The 22,221-nt window shown below is 43.7% G+C and overlaps 1 protein-coding gene across 6 annotated transcripts in view; it reads left to right on the top strand.

Annotated features, from left to right (window-relative positions):
- si:ch211-285f17.1 (sickle tail protein homolog) overlaps positions 1-22,221 on the top strand; it is an 88,084-nt gene that overhangs the window by 10,518 nt on the left and 55,345 nt on the right. The window contains exon 1 of one of the 6 annotated variants that reach the window (XM_068582161.1): positions 15,971-16,061. The exons of the other annotated variants lie outside the window; for them this stretch is intronic. The gene's annotated coding sequence lies outside the window, so the exon portion shown is untranslated. Of the gene's footprint in view, positions 1-15,970; positions 16,062-22,221 lie in introns of those variants that run through there. 6 annotated transcript variants of the gene reach the window in all.

Below are 22,221 nucleotides of genomic sequence, written 5' to 3'. Positions count from 1 at the left end.
ATATCTCATCTTCTTTAGCCTTTGATAGTGAGCAGGTTTCCTACCACTTCACATAATTACAGCCAACAACACTTAAATCTTTGACATCAGTGAAAGTGTGGGGAGTTTTTTTCTTTTCCACTGCGTAGCGGAGAGTTCAATAGCTCCTGGCATGTAGCGCCCCCAGCTGTACGGCTGATAGGATTTCAGGTTGAACGGGATTCATTGTTAACGCCCACACTGGGGTTCCAGTCCTTGTGAAGGTTTATGCCTCTCATGCGGTTTTGTCAAAGAGTTTAATGTGACGTTTACTCATTTTATCTCTGCTTGCGCAGCTTGTTCAATTAGGCTGTGACTAAAAACTTCACTCATTTGGCAAGTTCCTCTTCCCCGCAATATAAAGCACTCAGATGGGTTTGCCAGCTGCCCCGTGCCTCTGAGCATCTTCGGTACATTTTTACAGTATTAAACACTAGGAACATTGAATCAGGGATCAAATGCACTCACCCCACCTCTCTCTCTCTCTCTCTCTCTCTCTCTCTCTCTCTCTCTCTCTCTCTCTCTCTCTCTCTCTCTCTCTCTCTCTCTCTCTCTCTCTCTCTCTCATTCTCTCTCTTAAATCTGGGGATTTTTCTAAAGGGGAATAATACACTTTGGCTTTGTGATGAAGTCATTGGTAAGACATGCATCCTCTCCAGCGAGACAGCGAAAGCTATCACGAGACTGACGCAGCACTTTAGCCTGAGCTGCAGGGACAGACTGGATGGTATTTCTGCTAAACTGATCAACAGCTGGAGGTTTTAATGCAGAAAACTGTGACGCACATGAGAATTTTGTAACGGCAGTTTCTTAAAATTCTCCCTTTTTTTCCCCACTTTTATTTCCAATCCTACCACGCTTATTCCACTTCATCAGAGTTCATTAAATCAAACGGGGTGAATATGTTATTAGTTTAGGCGCAGTGGATGCTGGATCGGAGCACATTTAATAGACCGTTCAACCAAGTGACAGGATACAAATAATTAAGCCCTTCATATGCGTTTGATACTGCTCTGAGAGAAACATTGGAAATGCATTTTCAATCTGATTATTTTGTCTGTGCGAAAGCACATTGTTCCGTATCCATTATTCGTAGGGACTCTTTCTCTAGCTTCAATTGTCTCTTTGAATTCTTCTCAGCAAAATAACCATTCGTCATGATCCTTCCCAGCCAATAGTTTTGCACGACGCCCAGCAGAAGAATGTAGATGGGGTTTGATAGGCATCAGAAACTCTTATCTAACTTCCCTTTTTATATAATATTTGACTTTTTATGACAGAAAAACACAATGTAAGGCAGCACAGGCAGGGTTCTAGTTATACAACAGGCTGTGAAACAAGGATATAAATCAAACATGATCATTTTGGAAACAGGGCAGTGTGTTTTTTTTTTGCATGGAGAGAAATCCTTGTGGTACTCCGATGCAATATGTTTCATCTGTGTCCCCCCTTGGCAACATCACAAGTCCGCAAATACATTAACACCTGTCAGGTGTATACTATCAGGACAGATGATGCATGGAAGACATGCTGACACTGCGTATGCCCCTGCTGCTTGTCGTTTTCAGAGAACAGATGGTGATGTCACTGACCTGTGCAGCTCCCTGCACACTGTCGGTCTTAACCCAGTTTGAACATCCCTTAATGTTCAGCAGTGTGTTCCTCGTGACTACTGCAGCCCCTCCGCTCCCGTCTCGAACTAAAAGGTTGGCTCACATCCATACTGAATCGTATTTTTTAGAACGTTTTAGTTGGTCTTGTTGTTCACGAGAATTCTGCGCCCGGCCTCGGACGTAAGCGGTTCTTGGTTCTACACCCGCAAAAGTGCTGGTGTCACACTGGAACCAGTTTTCTTGGCCGTGAACCGGTTCTTTGGTTCCTTGGCTGTAGAAACACAAAGAGCAGGTTCATGCCTTTGGTGCAAGAGGGGCGTGAGACTCATTTTGCCAGCTTCAAAAAAAAAAAGAAAGAAAAATACATATAATTCAATCACAGTGAAATCATGGTGAAGTATACGCATACTAAAAACAGTAGTTTTGTGCACAATGTAATGTATTGTAAACGTATGAATGTGTTACCACTTTAGAAATGATGTAATGAGAAAGTGAAGCTAATTCTTCTTCCTCTCCTCTCTCTTATTATGTTCATGGAGTCAGAATATGAATTGTGATCGGGACCAAATGTTTCCCAGCGCTGCATATTTCATAACACATTTGTTTGTTGTTGTGTGATGCCCTGAAATCCTTTGACAGGCAGGCAGCGAGCGTCTGATATCACTGGGAAGTCAAGAAGGGTATGCTAAGTTTCTGATTGAGACACACGGTTCACAATGTGACAGCTGGCAGTTCATTTGATGTGCAACCATCAATTATTTATTGTCGAAACATTTTCCAGACGAGCAATAAAGGATGCTCCCATCGATAAGCAAATCACTTATCTTTAGGGCCAATTGAACTCCAAATGCCTTGCAGACGTGTTTTGCATGACAAAAAAAATCCCCAATGATTTCAATTTTTTTGAAAGGCAGCTATGGCGATAAACCCTTGCTTATGGTGAAAGCACATTTGTTCCTTTTCATCTCGACATTACATGAAACATCTGATAAATATTTTAGTGTCATTATTCTCATTTTATGAAGATCGGTAATTTTTATATTGCACCATGCAGGCCCCAAAGTGCACTTATAAGCCAAACACAATTACGCTAAATACATTGTATTGCCCCATAAACCTGATTAGGAATCACATTTCTATGACAACGAATAACAGGTACTCGCCGTTGTTGTCCGCTCGGCTGCACTCGCAATGATTTCAAAGTGTTACATAATGGAGGGGTAATACGAGAGGCAGAGATAGAGATGGAGTGATGGACAGATGTGGAGCCAGGTGGGAGAGGAAGAAGAGCCGGACCGGACAGGTTCACCGCCTGAACCAGCTGGTCGCCTGCCGCTGCTGCCAACCAGTTCACACACACACGAGTCTCTGGGTTACTGACAGTTGAAATGATCCTGGAAAAGCACGGCCGCCTTCAAAGAAAGTTTGTTATTAAAAGCATGAAACGCTTGAATGGCAAAGTGCATAGAGGGCATGTCTGTGTTCAGAACAGATTCAGGACCCAGCTGGTAAGATTCTTCTGGATGAGAAGTCAGTCTTCCAGCTTACCAGAATCAGAAGAAGTTATTTGCTGGGGATATTACACGTAGGAGGAATTTGTCTCAAACAACAACAATCAACACAGTGCAAGAAATAGAAAACATATTAATTTACAATAGAATATAAGATAAAGTGCACAGGCAAACAGTGCTATAAACAAGTGTACTGTAGGTGTACGTGAAAGTGCACTGTCTATCATTACTTTGACCCAACTAGTCCAGTATTTATTGAAAATCTAGTAATCACAATTATCTCAAACTTCCTCCAGACAAAAGCTGTTCAGAGATTATGTAATGTCAAGTGTGGCATCAATAAAATCCTAGCAAATCTATTTAATTTATATGACTGTCCAAATCCATCGTGCATGTAACAGGATGTAAGAGTTGTTTTATTTGAAGAATTCCCTGCATCACTGAACTCCTTTTCTCATTATATTGATATTAAAGACATGATAGTGCATGTGAACATGCCATCAATCTAAAAAAGGGAAGACACGTTTAATCCAACCGGGTTTATTAAACTGTGGCTGTAAAACAAATGATGATCATTTTATAAAAGTGACATTGTGTTGGTTAAAAGCAATGCAATGGAAAGGCATTTTGTTCCCTCTGTAGATGCAATCTTGTACAGCTTGACTGACAGCTTTACATGAGGGCAATCTGACAGCAGTTGCTGAGCGACAGAAGCACTTTTATGACTTACTTTCAGATGGTTCTTAATAAGTTATTTCTTCTCAGTCGGATATTCAGACCTGAGATCTGGGAAGAAGCTGGCTTGCGATCTTCAGATCGCCTGCTGCCCGGCTAGCTCCGAAGCTGGCACTTAGCCTCTGCTTTGTTAATCTCTGAACCATTCATTGGCCAAGTCCTGGCCGTCATGTTCTGTGCTCTAAACCTCTGAGATTGTCTGACTGGAACACTGAATGAAGTCTCCCACACATAAGGATGCACTCACATGCTCTTAAGGACGTAATCTGTCTCACCGCATCTTCACGGCTGCTGCCACTTGTATTCAGGCATGTGTGTATGTGTGTATGTGTGTGTGTGTGTGGCCACCAAGAGACCGAGAGACCAACAGCCAGATGAGCAGACATGTGACCCCCTCTGACCCTCTGTGCCATGTTCCCCAGCTGAGTTATGCCTCATTGTTCCTCTCTGTCACTGTTTCAGCGGGCCACAGGACGATCAGACCGGCCTCATAGTGCCACATTCACTTCTCCAGTGATCTCACCCCTCTCACTTCACATTCTCATTACTTCAGGCCGTTATTCATTTATTTAATCAATAGCTGTTCAACTTCTCCTCTGCATGAATCCATAATGGCGGACAGGGTTACGAGCGTGAGTTGTGCAGATGTGCTCGCGAGGGGTTAAATGCGTCGTAATGCAAAGAGTTGTGCATTTTGTTGCCACAGCGTAAGGGTGGTTCATTTCTCAAATGGGTAAAGTCGTGAACTCAGAACTTAAGGAAGAGTTCTGTTTGTGAGCTTTTGGAATGTCTGACGCTGACTCAGAGATCCAGACCAGTGGCTCCATTGTGGCCATCGGCTAAACTCTCCAGCCTCCCCGTTGAAGATTATGAAACTGGCTTTAAAATAGAGAGCAGCAGCTCACCAGGGCTTTGGATGATTTGAGGCTAAATATATGAAAAGGGCAGCTTGGTCCATGGGCTAGAGTGGGATCTGGGTGGATTGCAGCCAAGGCCTTTGGTGCCTCTTTTTTTTTTTTGTTCTCTGTATCACTTTGGTAGAAAGATAGCCTGGAAACACAAACCTGATGTGAGCCAGCAAAACTCTGGTTACTGAAGTGAAAATGACTTTGCAGCAATACCTTTGACTATTGAACCGATATAGTGGAGTGAAGAAAAAAAGCTTTATAACACGCTGATGGATTCATTATGTTATGCCGAGTTATCAAACATCCAATAACTGTTTATATACACAGGTAAGGATGCATCACAGAGAGATTATTATTATTATTATATCTCTGATTAAGATACTGCTGATGAATGCTAAATGGAGCATTGATGTCAAGCGTTAGATGATTAAAGCTGTTGGGCGTTAAATCAAGTGCAACAGTAGAATTGCATAAAATATTAAACTTGATATGAAAATGTATTTTTACTCCTGTCAGTTACGCAGATATGAGTGATAACCGCTTTAGTGGCTAAAATACCCGATGACTATTAGTTACTGTTTCTTAATTAATTAATTCGTTTAACCACTCTTGGACGGATAAAACAACGAGTCTACGCGTGTATGCATTTCAACAACGGTAGAAAAACAGTGTTTCGCTCCGTTCTTTACTGAATTCTTGTCTCAAAATAAAAAAGGTTCGACAGTGTACAATACGTGAGCTCAGACGTCACAATTTATCTATGAATATTCTAATTAATGCATGTGCAAACATATTCTAACTTAAAAGCAAAATAAAATACAATTATGCAATCACTATAATATGAATCTAAATAATATAGTATAAACATCTGAGTCTAAATTACTGTTAAAATTATAATATGGAAATTGGCACTAACATTCCGGCCCCTAATTGCTCATCAAGGGGATGACAATTACCTAAATAAACTAAATCAATTTCTATATTCTAAACATTTCTCTCTTTCACTAAGGCCTAAACTAAAATAAACACCTTAAACTAGTCCAGATGAGGCCTACAAGATAAACAATTGTAGAAATACTAAATCCTAAATAACAATGTCTTTTATTGTCCATGAGATCCTTCCATCTCGAGCAGGAGACACAACTTAGTTATGGGTCTCTCTAAGGTGTTGGTCTTTGTTTTGACAAGGGCCCGACGGACGAAACCTTTGGCGTCGGGAACTGTCTTCTCCACTCTTCCCATCAACCAGGACCCTCTTGGAGCTCTCTCATCCACGATGAGTACGATGTCTCCCTCTTTTACGTTCCTCTTCTTGTCCAGCCACTTCTGCCTTTCTTGTAGGAGGGGCAAGTATTCTTTAGACCAGCGCTTCCAGAAGATGTCGGAGATGTACTGCACTTGCCTCCATCGTCGTCTGGTATATAAATCCTCCTTTTTAAACACGCCTGGAGGGAGTGCTGGTTTTCCTTTAAGCAGGAGAAGATGATTTGGCGTCAGTGGCTCAAGGTCGTTCACATCATCAGATGACTTGGTTAGTGGTCTGCTGTTGATCACTGCTTCAACTTCACACATTACAGTTTGCAGACATTCGTCGTTGAGTGACTGAAGCTTCAGAAGGTTGGTAAGTATCTTCCTGACTGTTCTTATCTGTCGCTCCCAGACACCACCGTGGTGCGACCCAGCAGGCGGGTTGAAGATCCAAGTGACTCCTTTTTGCAGTAGAGCTTCAGAGATCTGGGACTGGTTCCATTCTTTCATTGCCCTGCGGATCTCGTGTTCTGTAGCTACCAGGTTCGTTCCGTTATCAGATCTCATAATCTCGACTTGTCCTCTTCTGGCTATGAAACGTCTTACTGCGTTGATACATGAGTCGGTGTCGAGAGAGTGTGCGATTTCTATGTGGACTGCTCTGACTGTAAGACAAGTAAACAGGACTCCATAACGCTTTACTTGTGCGCGTCCACGCTTTGCTTCAAAGGGGCCGAAATAGTCTACACCGACGTTAGTGAATGGTGGATGGTCAGGCAGTAGACGATCAGGCGGTAGATTCGCCATCTTCTGTTCACTCACGGCAGCTTGACTCTTTCGGCATTTCACACACTTTGAAAGCACACTTCTCACCGCTGCGTTTCCTTTGCATATCCAGACCCTTTGTCTCAGCTGAGCAAGGGTATGGTTTCTCCCTCCATGTCCAATTTCCTCATGAGCATTCCTGATGATCAGGGTCGTGATGTGGTGATCCTTGGCCAGGATAGTTGGATGCTTTGTGTGTTCTGGCAAGGCTGCCTGGTGCAATCTTCCACCAACCCGGAGAACCCCATCTTGAAGGAAGGGATCCAGCCTCACGATGGAACTGCTTCTCCTGATCTTTTCACCTTTCTGCAGAGCGCGAAGCTCCTCATGGAAGGTTTGACTTTGGTCAAACTGAATGATCGCAGTTTCTGCTCTTCTGATGTCCTTGACAGTCAATTGAGTTCCTTTCAGGGTAGATTTCCATTTCTGCATGTGGTATTCAACTGTCTTGGGTTTTGCGTCATGACTTTCTGAAGATTGGGCTTGCGACTCTAACTTCTTCCTTGTTTCGCACAGACTTTGAAGCAACTCCTTCAGCCTCAACATCCAGGCGACCGCCTTCTTCAGGCTGTGCCAGTCGGAGTAGTGATGAATCAGCTTGAAGAGAGGGTCTGTGCTTGAATCTACAGTCTTGATGATGTTCACGCTGATCGTACGCTTCACTTCAGCGTCGTCTTCACTTATCTCTCTTGAGAACTCTGATAGGACAGGCCAATGCGACTCACTCTTGTCTAGGAAGTCAGGACCTTCAATCCAGCTCTGACACTTTATGAAGTGCTCAGCCTTCATTCCTCTTGATGCATAGTCAGCTGGGTTAGAAGCTGTGTTGACGTACTTCCACTGTACTGGCCTTGTGTTCTCTCTGATTGTCGATACTCTATTTGCTACGAATGTTTTGAAACGAGCAGCGTCGTTGTCGATGTACCGGAGGACAGTGGTGCTATCTGTCCATAGCACAGACTCTTTGAGGTCCATCCGAAGCTCTTCCTTCATGAGCTTATCCATCTTCACTGCAATGGTAGCCGCGGTGAGCTCGAGGCGTGGGATTGTGACAGGTTTAAGCGGCGTCACTCTGGATTTCCCTAGAAGAAATGCGCAGTGGACTCGACCGTGGCTGTTCTTGATGCGGAGGTAGGTGACGACGCCGTAGCCAGTCTCGCTAGCGTCAGAGAAATGATGCAACTGTGCTGACATCACTGGACCAAATCCCTCTGGCTTAATGCACCGCCTAACTGAAAAGCTGGTGAACTGGCTCAGATCGGACAGCCAGGCGAACCACCTGTTTGCTATGTCTTCTGGAATTTCTTCATCCCAGGTAAGTTTCATTCGACAGAGACTCTGGACAATAGTCTTCGCAAGAAGAATGAATGGCGATAGAAATCCAAGGGGGTCGTATATTGAGCTTACGACCGAGAGAATACCCCGTCTTGTGATGGGCATGCTCTTCACATGGATCCGGAACTTGAAAGAATCTGATTCTATGCACCAGTCCACTCCAAGGGCCCTTTCCATGGGTAGTTCATCCTTATCCAGGTCTAGATTCTTGATCTCTTTGGCTCTTTCTTGTTCTGGAAGTGATGACAACACTTCGCGGCTGTTGCTTGACCACTTAGTCAGGCGGAATCCTCCACTTTCACACAGTGCAATGAGGTCTTTGGTTAAGGCAGTAGCCTTCTTCTCGTTGGAAGTTGAGACCAGGCAGTCATCGACGTAGAAGTGCTCTAGGATTGTAGTTATCGCTTCAGGCGATGACCTGTCTTTTCCATCCTCTGCAGTCCGTCTTAAGGCATAGTTAGCGCAGCTCGGGCTCGACTTGGCTCCGAACAAGTGGACCACCATCTTGTACTCACGCAGAGGCTGTTTCAGATCCCCCTGTGGCCACCAGAGGAATCGTAGAAGATCAGTGTCCTCATCACGAACTCTTACTTGATGATACATCGCTTCAATGTCGGAGATGAGTGCGATGTGTTCTTGTCGAAACCGTGTCAAGACTCCAACCAGACCATTAGTGAGGTCTGGACCCTGTAATAGTTCTTCGTTCAGTGACTTTCCCCGAAACGAAGCGGCACAATCAAAAACAACCCGCAGCTTTCCCTTTTGTGGATGGGTCACGCCGTGATGGGGAACGTACCATACTCTGCCGTCGTTGCGATTGCGCTCGTCTTCAGGGACTTCCACTGCGTAGCCTTTGTTCAGCAGGTCTGACATGAAGGTCTTGTAGTCATCATGGAAGCTGGAGTTCTTAGCGAGTTTCCTTTTCAGGTTTGATGCCCGTTGCTCGGCAACACATTTATTGTTTGGCATCACCACATATTTGTTTCTGAGAGGCATCCCAATGCTGTAGTGCCCATTGACTTTCTTGATTGTCTCAGTCACAGACTTCATAAACTGAACATCTTCTCGTGACATTTCTGACTTCTCTTCGCAGGCTTGCTCTGGAAAGTCGTGGTTGTATTGCTGCAACAGCATATTGTCCATGCCACTGACTGAGATTCTGTTGACTGAAGCCCTTAGACTGCAGTGACTTGACTTGAATTGTCTTGATTTGTGGTGGTCGTCATGTTTCTTGAGAGGGCCATTTACGACCCACCCGAGAGTCGTCTTTACTGCGTAAGGCCCGTCATCTTGGCTGTGGATTATCTTCCACGGCTCCATCGCAGAGTGAGCGTTCATTCCAATCAGTATCTCAACATCTGCGTCGATCTGTGGTAACTGTACTTCTTTACGCAGATACGACCATCGTTCCAGGTCTTTTTCAGAAGGAACATTGTCCTTCGTTACAGGTATGTCTGTGTGGGTGTAGACGTCTGGCAGGCTTACGTAATTGTTCTCTGTTAGACCGCACACTTCCAAATCTGAGAGCACGTAGCAGGACACAGGCTTCTCCTGGCCCATAGTGCGGAGCAGCACTTGAGTCTTCTTGCCTTGTACGCCAAGCTGTCTCATCAACCGTTCGGAGCAAAACGTAGCAGAACTTCCTGAGTCCATGAACGCGTACGTCTCTATTGTCGTGTTGCTCCTCTTGGATTTGATGCGCACAGGCACGATAGACAGGATACAGTCATTGCCTCCGGCCCCGGTGACAGCCGTGACTTCACTCTTGGCTGACGCATTTTCTTGTGGAGCTGAGTGTCCGCTGGTAGAGCTTTGACCTTTCTCAGGCTTAATGTTCTCTTGGTCGGTGCTCTCATCCCATTTGCTGTGAAGCAGGCTTGGGTGTTTCTTGCTGCAGATTTCACAACTGGCTCTCTTTTTACAGTCTTTTGCCATGTGCCCTTGGGTCAGACACCCGAAACAAAGTCCTTTACCTTTAATAAACTCAATTCTCTCTTTGTTTGGCAGATTTCTTATTTTGTAACACACGCTCAATGTGTGTCTGTTGTTGCAGTACATGCATGGCTCTTGAAACGCGTTGCTTGTCTGCTTGTTCTTTCTTAGTTCTGAGGCACCCCCTTCGTCTGGCTTAACACTTGTAGCACAGCCAGTGGTTCTTTTCGGTCCGCCTCCTTGGGCAAATTTAAAGTTTGACTTGCCTTTTTCTTTTGCGTCAGAGTACTCGTTGACGTCACCGAACAGTGGATCTGAAGCTATCCTAGCTTGTCTGTTGATGTACGTCGTGAGATCAGAGAACTTTGCTCTTCTTCCTTCTCTTTCTTGTATGTCGAAAGCTATAACTCTCCATCTTTCACGAAGTCTAAAGGGCAACTTTGAGAGGACAATCCGCAGGTTGCTTGGGCTGTTCATCTCCTCAAGGTATTCCATGTCCTTCATGACATTGTTACATCCGATGAGAAAGATGGAGAAGCTGTGAAGTGACTTTGCATCTTCTGCTTTGACTTGAGGCCATTTGAGAGCCTTGTCAATGTAGGCTGTGGCTATTTTATACTCATTACCATAGTGATAGATCAAAAGCCTTCTTGCTTCATTGTAGCCTTGTTGTGCGCTCATGTGTTGGCAACTTCTCACAAGTTCTCTTGGTTCACGGCTGGTGAATTGCTCTAAATAGTACAAGCGGTCTTCATCATTGTCTGTACGACTGTGGATGATGTGCTCAAAGGCCTTCAGGAATGGCAGGAACTCTAAAGGATCGCCACTGAATACAGGGACTTCGCGTTGAGGTAAGTTGGCTAGTCTCTGTTGTGTGACTAACATTTCTGTGATGTTCTTCTGATTCAATATCATTTCGCCAAGTTCAACTTGCCTTCCATTGGAATTTGTACTTGTGTTGTTGTTTTCATCTTTTACTTGCACATAAGACTTGTGTCTAGCTGGATAGTGAGAAGCACTGTTGTATTGGCTAACTCGAAGACTGCTGGTTAGCTTTGGTCTGACATCTGGAGCATGATGTTCGATGGTTGCTGCTGTAGGCATGTTCTTGACGAGGTAGGAATTCATCCCATCGTTGTCCATGTTATCATACTCATCCATAACTTTTAGCCTTGCTGTGGACTCTGCGATAGCAGTCTCGACATCTAGCTCCTCCATTTGAGCCTTCAACTGAATCTGCTTGGCTTTCATTTGAGCCTCTTCCAACTGCAATGCCTGTTTCTTCTTAAGTGTGGCTGCGCGTGCGAGTAGGGCTGCACGGTTAGCTTCCTCGTTTCTACGCACAGATGAAGCATGAGATGACGCTTTGGATGACTTTGAGTGTCTGCTGCATGCACTTTGTGCGGTGACTGAACTATAATTTTCTTTTACAGCAGATGCACTGTCGTCTGGATCCACGTCTTCAGCGACAGACTCAGCTTGCTGCGTTGTCGCACCAGTCTTCGGAGTTATATTTTCTGTAGCAGCCTGTTCGTTATCGACATTAGCGTGTCGTCTTGCCTTTATTATCCACTGCTCCAATCTGGTCAAAAAGTTCTCATACTTTATAAGATTTGGCTCACTCCAATACTGCTGGTCAGCTTCCCTTTCATCATCAGATAACAGTTCACTGACTGCGTCGTTCACTTCAGCAAACTTATTCAGGAATTTGCAGTACTCACTGAGATGATCCTTTTCCACTTGGAGTGCATTGGAGCCATTTATCATGAGAATTTCTATTTCCTCTGCTTTGGAGACAAGGCGTACTAAAGCACGTTTCCTGAGCTTCATCTGCTCATCAAGTTTCATTTCTAGGGCCTTTGTGGTCAACTTGATCTTTCTTTTTATGTCTAGCTCGACATTGCCTTCCATCCTGGTTTCATTTGAATCAGACATTTCAAAAGGCTATTATTGTTAGACAAGTCTCTTATTATAGCAAGCTCTCGCAAACTTCTGAAATCCAGATCAACAGTCCTTTAACCTCAAAACATGTGAATGCTTTCCAGAAAAGATTCCAGGACTGTTTATTTTCAGAATAAAACTTGAGCTTCTTCTGGGCAAATATGACAAGCTAGCAATATCACTCTTCTCAAATGTCCTGTGTGGCCAATGTCCAGTAGCACGTCTTATTTGTTCATTCAGTTCCGTTCCGTGTACTTATCCATCATCGTGGAAGTCAACCGGATGTCCGGTCAGCTGAGCAGCGTTGTAAACGGCGCAAGCAAATTCTTCAGTTGGTTAGCTTCCTTCGTCCGTTACTCGCCTTATCACACCGGCACAAGCAAATTCTTCAGTTGGTTAGCTTCCTTCGTCCGCGACTCGCCTTATCACACCGGCACAAGCAAATTCTTCCGTTGGTTAGCTTCCTTCCGTTGGCAGCACGATGATCTTCTCTCGCTCTCGGCGACTGTTTTTCTACTTAATTTAGTGGCTAAAATACCCGATGACTATTAGTTACTGTTTCTTAATTAATTAATTCGTTTAACCACTCTTGGACGGATAAAACAACGAGTCTACGCGTGTATGCATTTCAACAACGGTAGAAAAACAGTGTTTCGCTCCGTTCTTTACTGAATTCTTGTCTCAAAATAAAAAAGGTTCGACAGTGTACAATACGTGAGCTCAGACGTCACAATTTATCTATGAATATTCTAATTAATGCATGTGCAAACATATTCTAACTTAAAAGCAAAATAAAATACAATTATGCAATCACTATAATATGAATCTAAATAATATAGTATAAACATCTGAGTCTAAATTACTGTTAAAATTATAATATGGAAATTGGCACTAACAACCGCTAAACCATAATGTTTTCTGTGCGTGTATTCCAACAGCATATCCCCATTGACGTTTCAGCATTAGGACTTTTTTTTAGCATAACAAGCGACTATGCAACATTTGGATTAAAGTGGCCACATGACAAGCTGTCATGTTGGATAACTCCTCCTGTTCTTTTTCTTTTTTTCCTACCATATGACTCATCTTTACCGAATTTCTCTTCTTTTTTTTTCTCCTCGTCTTTCAACTTTATGTATTTTTTAAAGCCGTCTTCGAGACGAGGAAGCTACTGAATCTCTTTTTGTTCTGCATCCTTTGGCATTTGTGCTACTGAAAGCAGTCGTTTCACTCTCTTAAGTCATCAGAGACTGACTCATAAGACAAATTATACACGCGCAAGGGGAGTTTTGTGTCTTCCAAAGCACGCAGGTGGCTCATTCACTGGGTGACTGCAGGATCAGTTTCTCCATAGCAGAATGGCGCAGGCTGGGGCTCCGAACTCAATAGCTTCAGGTGTAATCCTCACCTGCTCTCTCATGGCTCAATCCCAAATGTTTTGATATATTTTGTCTCCCCCCCCTCTCCATTTGTTCAGGTCTCTCTTCAGCAATGGAAGGATTTAACACCAAGGGTTTAGTCAAAGTGAACCCTGTTTATATTGTTCATGCAGGAAGAAAGTGATGTCAAGGCATTTCCACTTTCACGTGGCATCACGAGTCCAAATAGCATTCATGAGCACGTGCACACACGGTTTCATGTGCACACATATTGCACTGTATACAGTCCCTGCACCTGCCTCCCGTTGTCTGCTCCGTGAATGAATCTGTGCTCTGAGTCAACATCTCGTTCCCCTTCTTTCTTATGAGATTAAAGCGGCATAAGAAATTCTGATGCGCAAAGCCTCCACGCTGACACACCTGGCACGCTGGGAGGGCACTTTTTTTCTGTTTGGACGTCCGTGCTGTTTTGTAGTGACTGCCGCTTTTGAAGTTTTGGTTGTTTTGTGGCATCTGAGCCCCTAAACAATGAACCACAGTGAGTGAATGTCCAGATCGCGTCTGTCAGTGTGGGGTTTTCTGTGCTTGTGTGCACAAGAGGAGGGGTCTGCGGAGGAGAGCGAGCTCCCAGCTCCAACACATGGGGCCCAGACTAAACAACAAGATGAATGTTTCCTGAGTCCAGCCTGGCACCGATCGGCCCGTGTGGCTGACTGAATGAAACGCATTCAGAACCGAGGACAGGTTACGTTAGGAGGGGAGAGAAGAAGAAATGAGTAGTGAAGGCAGAGGAGAGAGGTTTCGGTTGGTCATTTTAAGTTTGGATTCCATCACAGTAGCATCAGTTTATGAATAACTCCTGTTTATTACAAAACGGGTCCTATTTTGGTAGTTAGGGCCATCCTACGTGTGTGTAATAGTTGCTTTGTGCTCACTCAGTTGACGGTTGAGCTCTTGGAACGCCGCATTGAATCTAAAAAGGAGTCTGACCAGGCAAGTGATGTAAGAAGTCAAACTGTTTTAAGGGATTTAAAGGGTCACTCCACCGATTGTACACATCCAAATTAGTTTACTCATCATGTGGAGTACTACTCAGCCTGTGAAAACAGATGTATGATGGGTTATTCAAAGTCAGTCAAACATAACCTTAAATTGCACTCGGCCTCCACTGCTTTGACTTTGACTATTCTTTTAATCTGTCACTTATAGAGTCCCACAATTTTGTCTTAAATGTCCGGATTATTCAAAGATAGTTGGATAAGAAAACAAAGGCTAACGTTGAAATCATTACACACGTTTAAACATCCATTTAGGGATTACGTTGGATATTTTTTTTGTGTTCTCACATCATTAAGTGTTTCAGTCTTTGCTAAATTGTTGACAGACTATTTCTTTCAATGTACTGTTGCACTTTTTGTAGCAATGTTACCATCTTCTCATATCTTAGTAATCACTTTGATGAGTACAATGTTATCATAACCAAACAATTAAAAAGCCTGCCAGAATTATTCTTTAAAAATATCCTTATCTTACTTAACCCCGCACATATATTTGGTTGGCCTCCAAAAGTTTTATCTTAAAACTAAAACATGTGTTTCAAGTTATACCACCGAAATGTCATCAGCTCGGTCTGAACTCCTCCACAACCCACAAGGTGTTACCGTCATGCGACGATGGAACAGTTAACAACGCCAACAAAAGCTCAGTGTGCTGCTGTCAACCTGTCTCCTCCCACACGTCACCTTTCGACCTTTACTACCCCTCACCCCCCTCATCACACCTCAACCCCTTTACATTTCACCCAAAAGCCTGGAGAGAGCTGGCCCGGCCGTGCGAGCAGCTCAGTGAATGAGTGAAGTGGAGGCAGAGGCTTTGTGAGAAGGGGTTGAGGTATCGTGGGGAAAACCTTTGGCAGACTATGGGAAGGGCGCCTTGTGTTGGAGACAGAGCTCTCAGCCTCCCTGGGGGCTCTGACGGGCCGAGCCTCATTGCGGTTTGTAACAACAAGCTCTTGGATTTGTAGAGAAAGTTCCAGACACACCCCCAACTCTTACTCAACGCTGTTACCCCCCCCCCCCCCCGCCCCCTTTTCTCCTGCCAGAAAAAAAGTGTATCTCTCTCGTGAAGACACTCAAGCGTTTTTTTTCTTCCGTCGACCAGCCTTGCTGTCGTAGTTTGCTCCTTCCTCACTCCTCTTCTGCTGATTGACGAGAGCTAGGCGCCGGGCGGTGGCAAGAGGTTCCCCCCTTGCTGGAGAGGGAACACACACACAGACATCTACATGTGACAAGCCCCCCGCTAAACAATGGCTGTTGGCTGAGGGAGAGGAGGGAGAGGATGGGGAGGAGGAGGAGGGGCGGCGGCAGCAGTTTCTTGGATGGCCTGATTGGAGCATAAACAGCAGCCCAGGAAGTGCTGAAGTAAAAGAGAGAGAGAGAGAGGGAGAGAGAGAAAGAGAGAGGGAGGGAGGAAGAGAGCAGGGGAAGTGTGCAGATCTGCCGGGAGTGAGCAAAAAGTTTAGGACCGCGACGGTGTGTTAGTTAGTTTGTGTCACTCTGGTCCAAGACTTTGGGCTTTATCCATCAGGACTGAGTGGCAGAGAGCCAGAAAGGAAAGGTGAGTAGCCGCATCTCACGCAAGGACACACTCTCACACACAGATGTGAACTTAAGTATGCACAGATGCTCAGTCATGTAGGTTGCATGTGAGTGCAAGCAACACCCATTTTCAGACTAAACTGTATTCTGAGGGGAAAAGATCATGCATGACTTGAGAAGTTGCTTTTTGTTGTTGCTGCTATTGCACGCAAAGTCATTTTAAATTCCGGAGGATTTTTTGAATGGCACACGGCGGTAGTTTTCTTATGTTGTGTGTGTGTGTGTGTGTGTGTGTGTGTGTGTGCTGCTTGCTGATGATTTTCCCTGGCTCTGAACGCTGCTTGTTTTGCAGAGCTGTTTTTTTTTTTGTTTTTTTTTGTGGTGCCTTGAACTGCAGCCAGCCATTCAGTGTGAGAAGCAAAAAGGGGACCATCTAATGTGTGTGTGTGGCTGTGTCTAATTAAGCTAATGGGGGTGTCGAGTGGTGAGGGTCAGCCCATGAGAGGCTGAACTTGAAAACATCACGGTCACTTCCACAAAACGCAGTCGTGACACAAACTATCTGTGTACATGAATCGTCTCAGACTCAACCACTCAGAAGCTTTTCTAATCTGTTTCGCGGCCTCTGCATCTCCCTTTTTATAGATCACAGAGAGGAGTGACGTTTATAGATGAAAGTAGCTGATTTTAAATCAGATTTAGTGTAGATTTGGCCATGTACGGGGCTGTTTGCTCTCTGGATCAAATGGATTGTTAAATGTTCCCACCGGGGAGATGCTGCATTCCTCCCTCTCAAAGTGAACATCAATGTCACAACGCGTCTTCAAAGAGACTGCGCTACTCAAATAGATTCATGGGCCGAGCAGTAAACTGTTGTAAATAGTGATCTCTTTTTATCTAAATGCTATGCCTACCAGTTCCTACTATTTCACTAGTGTGTCACCATGCAAATGAAACAGCGTTTTTAAGCATTTTACTGTCTTAGCAAGCCTATTTTCCTGTCTGGAGCGCTCCAATACCGCTGGAACTTTTTCCACTGTTGAGGGGATTTACATCTGGAAAAAAAGCGGCCCGCCCAAGCACAAACAAATAGAAAAGTCAAAGTTAATTTCAGAGCCATTCCCATGTAAGTGTTTGATAAGCATCTCCCTGAATGCTTTAAAATATGTATTTTTTTTGTAAAATATTCATTTAAAAGAAGAGAAGCTAATCAGCAAAAGCAACCTCCTATCAGAAAAAAATAATAGTTCAACGTTCATTCTGTTCTTTTTGGAGCACCTAAGCTAAATGGTTACAGCGCAGCGCCATAAAAACGTAATGTCCCAGATTCATAGCCCTCTTACTCTCCCCCTATTTCCAGTAGCTTTCCAGTTTGCCTCAACGCTGTCGTCTGTCTAATAAAGGCTCAACTAACGTTTTAAAAACAAAGTAATAAGCCCAGGCAGCCCACCAATTAGCCTTTTCTTTTTTTGGCTTCACTGTTTTGTAATAAATTCTGGAGGAATACAAGTAAGGACTCCATAACCCTATTGTTTTATGAGTCAGGTGTTCAGAGATGGGTGTGATTTGTTGTGTCTCTTTCAGCAACGAGTATATCAACTTCAGCTCCTGTGCCGGGTGGGAGGAGGGAAACGGGTCGGAGGGAAGTGCCTCGTCTGAAAGACAAATGAGCTTGCACCCTTGCACCCGACCAGAGCCCCTGGACTCTACCCTTCATCACTCGTCCGGGCACTTTGTCAGCGTTAGACTGTCTCTCACAAGTTGAATCTGTGCTTTGCTGATGTAGCAAGTTGTCAATTTCTCACAAGACCAGAGGAAACTGTTATTAACTCTAAGGCGCTGCTTTGGCTGCCAGTTTAATTCAGCCAAGCTATTTGTCTAAATGCTAGCATATGCGGCGCAGGGATTTCTTTTTTTTCTTTCTTTTTTTTTACAAGCAAAGGCACACAGTAGCTTTTGACCATATGCATTATCTTGTCTGATATCATTATGAAGGTTATGTTTGGACCACTTGATTACCTGGCAGGACCGCTCTCTTGCGTCAGGATACAGACTTAACAGATCGAGTGGGGCTCTAGCATTCACCGAGCACTAACCTGGGCCAGATGTGTTTGCTGATGCAAATCTGTGGCTGTGGAGTTTGATGGCTGCCACGGGACTTTGAGCTCGGTGGAAACACACCTCGGCATGTGGCCGAGCAGTGCTGAGGCCGGTGGTGGCGGTGTGTGTGTGTGTGTGTGTGTGTGTGTGTGTGTGTGTGTGTGTGTCTAAAGGGAGCGAGGGGGGCTGGCCAGGTGTTTCTCCTGCGAGCCGTCTGCACTGTCATTCCTCAATGGGCCCCGAGCCAATCTCGAACCACGTCTCATTGAGCTTCAGGTCTTGATCAAACCTCATTACAGAGCTTTCATTTCAGCCACTTTTGGAGGCTGAGGTACAGAAATGATAACAGAGTAAAGCTCCTTAAGGTGCATTTCTTTGTTTGTGTTTGTAATACAAAATCGACACGGCAAGAGAGAAAACAGGCAGAACGATAGAAAAAGAGAAACCAATGCTTTACTTTTGAGTTAAAGCATCATTAAAGGATGAGTTTACCCAAATTACATAATCCTCATTTTTCTATAAGGAACGTCCAATAAAGACTTTTCAATCAAGTGTGTGGATTATCCAGAGCAACACGAATAGTGACTCTGGGGATCTAAATGCCATTCAAGTGGTTATGGTTGAACGACTAGAATGTTTAGTCAAACATTATCAAGGTCATTGACTGACCTTCAAGTTGTTGTTTTTTGTGTTGGGTGGACGGCACCTTTAACGTAACTCCACTGCTGCTTTCTTCAATCCCAATCACGTTAAAGACATTTGTTTTAAGGTTCATATGAACCTGGACTTCCTTCACAGGGTCCCGTAGCGTTTCCGGACAGTAAAGTGTCCCGTGTTGCTATCAGTTTGGTTCAATACGATTTGAGGATTTTTCTCCTCAGGCACATTTTAGTTCTCAATTAGCTGCGAACAAGTGATCTCAGCCTCCAGGAAGATTTCCCATCTTTTCAGCAGCTTAGACCATAAGCTTTCCTCGTGGCCAAAACAACTTGAATCTAATAGAGGTGGAGATGATTGCAAGGTATAATCGGATAAAATCTCAGTCACATTAATTGTCTTCTCCTTGTCGTGAACTGACCTAATTTCCAGCTAAATCATATTTCGTGGAACAGTTGCAGGCGCTCTTTGGAAATCTTGTATTTTTGTAATGACAGTAGGAAAGAACAGTCTATAAAACACCTTAGAGTATTTAGCCGTCCTTAAAATGAGTAGAAGATAAGCTTTTTCTGTTGTAAATACAGACATTTTGCATTCCTCTTGAATTAAAGTGAGATGACTTTCAGCCAACCGCTAATGTCAACATTGTCAAGCCTTTTACAGAGAAATGTGGCAGACCAGCAGAAAATGATTCAATAAGGCGGTAATTTAGAGTTCAACTAATAATGTTGCATTGCTGTCAGACGCTCATTACCTGTGCCCTTTTTATTTGATATTCACAATTGGTCTGAATGATATTGAATTCCTTTTTTTCAACCACCGAAAGAAATCGCAAGCAGAAAATAATTCAGCTCCATATAAAGATCTCGCGATGCAGACAATGAAAAAACTCTTCTCAAGGAGACGGTGATATTGCGAATGTGTTTCCCTGGTGTTGTCTTCTATTGTTGTGCTGTTGGGCATTGGTACCGGCTTATGTTAGACCTCAGCATTTGCTGCAGTGGATGCTGTCGGCTTTGCTGTGACAAGGATAATCCACAGAGGAAAATCATGCTTCCTGTCGTGACGTTCGATGCTGCTGCAGCTAATGGAAATTTTGCCAAGACATGAAATTAGATTTTTTTTTTCTCTGCATAGAGCATGTTGGAACATAAGTTAACCATAGACAACTATAAAAAAAACCTTTCATTTAACCGCGAATGTGACATTTTTCAACATTTATTCTCATAAAAACGCCCTAGTTAGATGACAAACGCTATCTTTTTCCTCCCTCGTTCCTCCCTCTTGACTTGTAAGTTTCACATACTTCAGTGACTCCACCTATTCAGTGAAGTCATTTGTTTGACCGTCTCTTCTCTCACTATGGCAGTGATGCGGGTGGAGGGGTAAGACAAATGTTCCCCACCCACAGGCTCAGACAGAGGCGGGAGAGGCTCGAGAGGACACTGTTCTGACACTCTTCAGTCGCTTATTAACCCCCACCAAGTCTTTTCTCCCAGTGTAAACATCCCTCCGCCTCTCCCATCCGTCCACTCCTTGAGGCATTCGGTTTGACGTGGCGCCTCCCACAACACACAAGAACGTACCAGGCCTGTTTTTGTCCAGTGACTGACGTGCTTTGTGTACACATGAACAGGAGTTGTATGTTTTTGTCCATCTGTCGACAACCGTCTCTGCCCTCGTGAGGCAAAATGAAAGAGGGGTCACAGGGAACAGTCTAAGGAGGCCAAGCTGATAATAGAGGGAAGATGAAATGCAGTAAAAGTGCACTGATGAAATATATAATCTACAAATATCCTTATGTGTCACTCTGAAAGTACTCAAGGTTTTCCGTCCCCAGCGTTTGGTCATTTAGAAAAATCTGAATTTGAGTCGTAAAGCTGCCTAATCCCAATTAATATGGATGAGACTTCTGTCCTGAGCCCTATTTAACAACCTGCAGCGCCTCGTCCTTGTCTCTTATAGTTCGCTCTCATATGTTCTCGATCGACCAAATTGACCGCTTGCTAAGGAGTCACTATCGTGGCATAATTTCATAATTACACTCTCCTTTAGCCACAGTTGAGATTATAAAAGTCTTACTGCTGAAAATATTCTCTAAAGCCTGTGACACACAGGATGTTATTGTTAAGCTGGGCTATTCTAGGAACAGCAGCTACCTGAGCACTGGCGTTGGAAGTTTTGAGGAAACCTGCTATCTACTTCTACATGGTCTGTTTTGGTCTGTTATGGTCTGTTTAGAGAGCTCCTTCCTGCTCTGGCTGATAAATAGACTTCTAGACCATGAAAATGCTGGAAAGAGGCCCAAAAGAGCAGTTTAATGAGTATTAAAAAAAATGACAGATATACAGGAGTGACTGTATTTGCAACCATGTGTGGGATCTGTTTATTCTCAGGATTTTATTTAAGGAGTAGTGGATTATACAAGCGAGACACCTCTTAACTTCAAATCCGTTCTGCAGTTCAAAAAAGACGCAGCATTTGGTTGAAGTAAAAGTTCCACGATTCCTTTGTCATTATAGTTTCTAACTTCTCAAACTGGAGTAAATAGTGTTCTTGTTGTGGAGTTGGTACGGTTGCTTGTATTTAGAGCACTAGGATTGAGTATGTTGAATCAATAAATAATGTAATAAATAAATAAACTTCAGTTCCCTTGTTCAACATAATGAAGGAAGATGTGCAACGATGTGGCTTGTGTGTTCTTGATCTGTTTTTCTTATAATTGAGGTCTATGACACAGAGGAATCAGCTTGATTTTGGCCATGTAGGCAATACTTGTTGTATCTTTGGTTTTAATCTTCTGATTTACACCAGAGACAATAAAAAAAAAAAAGAATATCATATTTTCTTTTAGTTTTTTGCAACGTTTCTTCCGCTCCAGACTGCGCTCCTGTGCCAGTGAGCTATTCCACCCTGGGCTCCCTCAGAGTAATGAAAGCCATCTTGTAAAACCTGACATTTTCAATGTTGTAGTAAGTCTTTTACCATTCTGCTTCACCTCAGTACCCTGAATGAGTTTCAATCATCGTGCCAGTGTTAATAAAAGTGAAATATGTCCCCGGTGTGAACATTTTTTTGTAATATTTGATTTATAAAAATCATAATAGGCCTTTCACGGTATTTTCCATTTTTGCCTGCCCAGTAGTGACGGGGTTTAGCGAAAAAGCTCCATCACAGCATTAGTTTTTAAAGCTTGTCTTTTTCAGATAATATCTATATTACGGGGCAGCCATAAGGTTTACCACTCTATCATTACATTTCCTTAAAAGGGGGAAAACTATAGCTAGTAATTGGTTTGCTGAGAGTTTCCATTCCCCTAAGATCCCACTATGCTTGTACCTTAAAAATTCAAGGCCACAGAGAATTCCATGAAGTTCTGAATATTTCCATTTCTTTTTTTATAATGGCTGAACGAGGAGAAA

Source organism: Clinocottus analis, unplaced genomic scaffold (assembly GCF_023055335.1).
Source record: "Clinocottus analis isolate CAN_PGR_092001 unplaced genomic scaffold, fCliAna1.0.p SCAF_18, whole genome shotgun sequence".
In the NCBI taxonomy this organism is placed as follows: Eukaryota; Metazoa; Chordata; class Actinopteri; order Perciformes; family Cottidae; genus Clinocottus; species Clinocottus analis.
This window is presented reverse-complemented; position numbering and strand designations above follow the sequence as displayed.